The sequence below is a fragment of the Hemitrygon akajei genome, chromosome 5 (assembly GCF_048418815.1).
Source record: "Hemitrygon akajei chromosome 5, sHemAka1.3, whole genome shotgun sequence".
NCBI lineage: Eukaryota > Metazoa > Chordata > Chondrichthyes > Myliobatiformes > Dasyatidae > Hemitrygon > Hemitrygon akajei.
The window spans coordinates 1,107,040-1,111,625 of NC_133128.1; the positions used below are offsets into that span (position 1 = coordinate 1,107,040).

Consider the following 4,586-nt stretch of genomic DNA (forward strand, 5'->3'; position numbering starts at 1 on the left):
TCTGACGTCAAAAGGACGAGGACTGCGCGCAAACAGCTGGAGAATGACAGAGACTGTCACCATGGTAACGCGCCTGACGTCCCAGTAGCTCGGGTTGCCATGACGAATTCAGGCCTGACATCAATGCCACATTGTCCAATCGCATGCTAGCAAGGCGGAGCGCCGCCTAACGGGAACTGCAGCTGTAGCAGAAGCCGCTGGCAAACATGCAGCCTGGGCTTGATGAGGGAGCTAAACTGAAAGAACCCTCCTGATGGGTGACGTTGAAATTAGATGTATCAGTATTACAGTAGAGTAAAGGGAATTACAGAGCCTTGAGAGAGGAGCTGGCCAAAGTTAGTGGGTATGACTGGTGAGTACTTTGGGGAAAATGACAACTCGCTGACCTTTGCCATTGTCTTGCACAGGGTAAGACCAGACTGCATGGGGGGAGGACGAATTCTAATGATGTTAACCTTGGGAACGGATGGACTTGGGGATCCAGGGAAATTATGCAAGTATGGATACAGAATTGGCTTGTCCTTGAAAGGCAGCGGATGGTGGTTAATGGAATATATTCTGCCTGGAAGTTGGTGTCAAGTGGTGTTCGATAGGGATCTGTTCTGAGACCGCCCCCCATGTTTTTTAAAAATCACTTGGCTGAGGATGTGGAAGGGTGGGTTAGTAAGTTTGCACTAATTTTGGTGGATTCGTGGCAGTGTAGCAGTCTTTTGTAGGTTACAATGGGACACTGATAGGATGCAGAGCTGGACTGAGAAGTGACAGATGGCTTAAAAAAGTGTGAAGTGGTGCACTTTAGAAGGCAGAGTACAGCGTTAGTGGCAGGATTGTTAGCAGTGTGGAGGTACAGAGAGATCCATAGATCCCTCAAAGTTGCTGTGCAGTTGATCGGATGATTAAGAAGGCGTGTGATGGCCTTCATTAGTGAGGGATTGAGTTCATGAGTTACAAGAAAATAAATCCATAAGGCATATGAACAGGATTAGGCCATTCAGCCCATCGAGTCTGCTCCACAATTCCATCATGGCTGATCCTAGATCCCACTCAACCCCATACACCTGCCTTCTTGCCATATCCTTTGATGCCCTGACCTATCAGGAAACAATCAACTTTCCTGATAAGTATAACCACAGAGCTGGCCTCTGCAGCCTGTGGCAGAGCATTCCACAGATTCACTACTCTCTGGCTAAAAAATTCCTCCTTACCTCTGTTCTAAAAGGTCACCCCTCAATTTTGAGCCTGTGCCCTCTAGTTCTGGATACCCTGACCATAAGAAACATCCTCTCCATATCCACCCTATCCAGTCCTTTCAACATTTGATGGGTTTCAATGAGATCCCCCACATTCTTCTAAATTCCAGTGAGTACAATACAGGCCTAAAGCTGCCAAATGCTCCTCATATGTTAAAACCTGCGTTCCAGAATCATCCTCAGGAAACTCCTCTGGACTCTCTCCAATGACAACACATTCTTTCTGAGATATGGGGCCCAAAACTGTTGACAATACTCCCAAGTGCGGCCTGACTAGTGTCTTATAAAGCCTCAGCATTATCTCCTTGCTTTTATATTCCATTCCCCTTGAAATGAATGCCAACATTGCATTTGCCTTCTTTACTACAGACTCAATCTGTAAATTAACCTTCTGGGAGTCTTGCATGAGGACTCCTAAATCCTTTTGCACCTCTGATGTTTGAACCGTCTCCTCATTTAGATAATAGTCCGCACTATTGTTCCTTTTACCAAAATGCATTATCATACATTTCCCCAACACTGTATTTCATCTGCCACTTTTTTGCCCATTCTTCCAATTTGTCTAAGTCCTGCTGCAATCGCATTGCTTCCTCAGCACTACCTACCCTTCCACCCATCTTTGTATCATCTGCAAACTTTGCCACAAGGCCATCAATTCCACTATCTAAATCATTGACAAACAATGTGAAAATTAGTGGTTCCAATATTGATCCCTGAGGAACACCAATAGTCACTGACAGCCAACCAGAAAAGGCCCCTTTTATTCCCACTCACTGTCTCCTGCCTGTCAGCCATTACTCTATCCATGCCAATATCTTTCCTGTAACGCCATAGGATTTTATCTTGTTAGGCAGCCTCATGTGTGGCACCTTATCAAATGCCTTCTGAAAATCCAAGTAAATGACATCCACTGCCTCTCTTTTGTCCTCTCTGCTTGTAAATTCTTTGAAAAACTCAGAACAGATTTGTCAGGCAAGATTCCCCTTTACAGAAACCATGCTAAGTTTGACTTAATTTATCATTAGTCTCCAAGCACCCCAAAACCATATCCTTAATAATAGATTCCAACAATTTCCCAACCACTGAGGTTAGGCTAACTGGCCCATAATTTCCTTTCTTTTGTCTTCTTCCCTTCTTATAGAGTGGAGTGGCATTTGTAATCTTCCATTACACCAGGACTATGCCAGAAAATTCTTGAAAGATCATGACCAATGCATCCGTTATCTCTTCAGCAACCTCTCTCAGGACTCTGGGATGTAGTCCAGCTGGTCCAGGTGACTTGTCCACTGAGCTCTTTTCCCTTTGTAATAGCAATGGCACTCATGGATCTCTGGCACACTGCTAGTGTCTTCCGCAGATAAAACATGCAAAGTACCCATTCAGTTCATCAGGCATTTCTTTACCCCTTTACTACCTCACCAGCATCAGGTCTAATATCAACTCTCACTCCCGTTTACTCTTTATATAACTGAAAAACCTTTTAGTATCCTGCTTTACATTAATGGCCAGTTTGCCTTCATATTTCATTTCATATAGCTTTTTAGTTGCCTTTTGTTGGATTTTAAAAGATTCCCCATCATTCAACTTCCCACTCACTTTTGCTACTTTATATGGGCTTTTATGCAGTCCTTAACTTCCTTTGTCAGTCATGGTTTCCTACCCCTGCCATTTGAGAACAACCCTCTGTGGGACATATCTATCCTGTGCCTTGTGAACTATTCCCAGAAACTTCAGCCAGCTCTGCTCTGCCATCGTCCCTGCCAGTATCCTCCTCCAATCCACCTGGGCAAGCCCCTTTCTCAAGCCTCTGTAATTCCCGTTATTCCATTGCTATACTGATAATGTGAGTTGTGCTTCTTCCTCTCAAACTGCAGTATGAATTGAATCATATTATGCTCACTGTCTTCTAAGGGCTCCTTTCCATTAAGCTCCCTAATAAGATCTGGGTTATTACACAACACCCAATCTTCTTCGTTGCTGCTGCTGCAGGTCCAGGTCTCTGCTGGGAAGAACAGGCTCCCAGTCCTCGGGGTCACGTTGCCGGTGGTCGGTGGCGGGGGCGTCTTAATACGCTCGGCAGAGGATGGTGCTCGGAGAAGCTGTGCCGGAGGGGATGGTCGGAGGCTTGGAGGTTCGATGGACTAGGAGTCCGCTGTGGTCAGGTCGCTTTCACTGTGCTGTGTCTGCGAGTCTGGGTTCGCCGGAGCTTTCATTGTGTGCTGCGTCTGTGAGGCTGAGTTGGGCAGCGCCGTGGAAGTCTATAGCGGGAGTATTCCCTTCTGCCGCCTGCGTGGGATGGCGAGTCTGTCGGGACCCTGGGGACTTGTGGAAACTGTGTGGTGGTTTCTTTTTAACTTATAGTTTTCTAACATCTTTGGACTATTTTTACTGTGCCCATGGTCTTGTATTTTTATCAATTATGCTATTGTTTGCACTGTTGTAACTGTACGTTGTGAGTATGTAGTTTTGTGCAGGTCTTGTAGCTTTAGTTTTTGGTCTTGTTTCGTCTGGTGGATTTGGAGCTCCTTTCCGGGGAACGCGCTAAGATGGTAGTGTGATATTAATACGCAGCAGCCTCTCCAGACTCTGGATTGGGGATTGCCAAACATTATGTGGATTTTCTGGTGTAGTCTGTTTTGTCTTGTGCTTTTGTGATATCATTCTGGAGGAACATTGTCTCATTTTTTAACTGCATTGCATTTGTGGTTTCTAAATGACAATAAACTGAATCTGAATCTGAAGATCGTCTTTCCCTGAGTAGGCTGAAGCACAAGCTGATCCAAAAAGCCATTTCATAGGCATTCAACAAATTCCTTCTCTTGCAATCCGATACTAACCTGATTTTCCCAATCCCTTTACATATTGAAGTCCCCCATTACAAATGTTGCAGCTCTATAAAACTCAGTTGGACCACACTTGGAATGTTGTATTCAATTCTGAACTCCTCATTATAGGAAGAATGTGGAAGCTTTAGAGAGAGTGCAAAGGAGATTTACCAAGATGCTGCCTGGATTAGAGAGCATGTCTTATCAGGATAGGCTGAGCAAATTATAGCTTTTCTCTTTCATGCAAAGGAGAATGAGCGTTCAACGTAAATTTATTATCAAAGTACATTTATGCTTACCAAATCTTGTGGGCATACTCAATAAATCCAATAACCATAACAGAATCATTGAAAGACTGCACCAACTGGGCTTACAACCAGTATGAAAAAGGCAAAAAAAGCAAATATAAAAATAAATAAAAAACAATAATAATAAATAAGCAAAAGCTTTCAAGAACATGAAATGAAGAGTCCTTGAAAGTGAGGCCATAGGTTATGGGAACAGTTTATTG

General features: G+C 44.0%; 1 long non-coding RNA gene across 1 annotated transcript; it reads left to right on the forward strand.

The window, feature by feature from the left end:
* Positions 1-196: 196 nt before the first annotated feature.
* LOC140727448 (uncharacterized) lies at positions 197-3,987 on the forward strand. Its single transcript, XR_012098859.1, has 2 exons — positions 197-352; positions 3,240-3,987. It is a non-coding gene; the product is annotated as an uncharacterized lncRNA (long non-coding RNA).
* Positions 3,988-4,586: the final 599 nt, after the last annotated feature.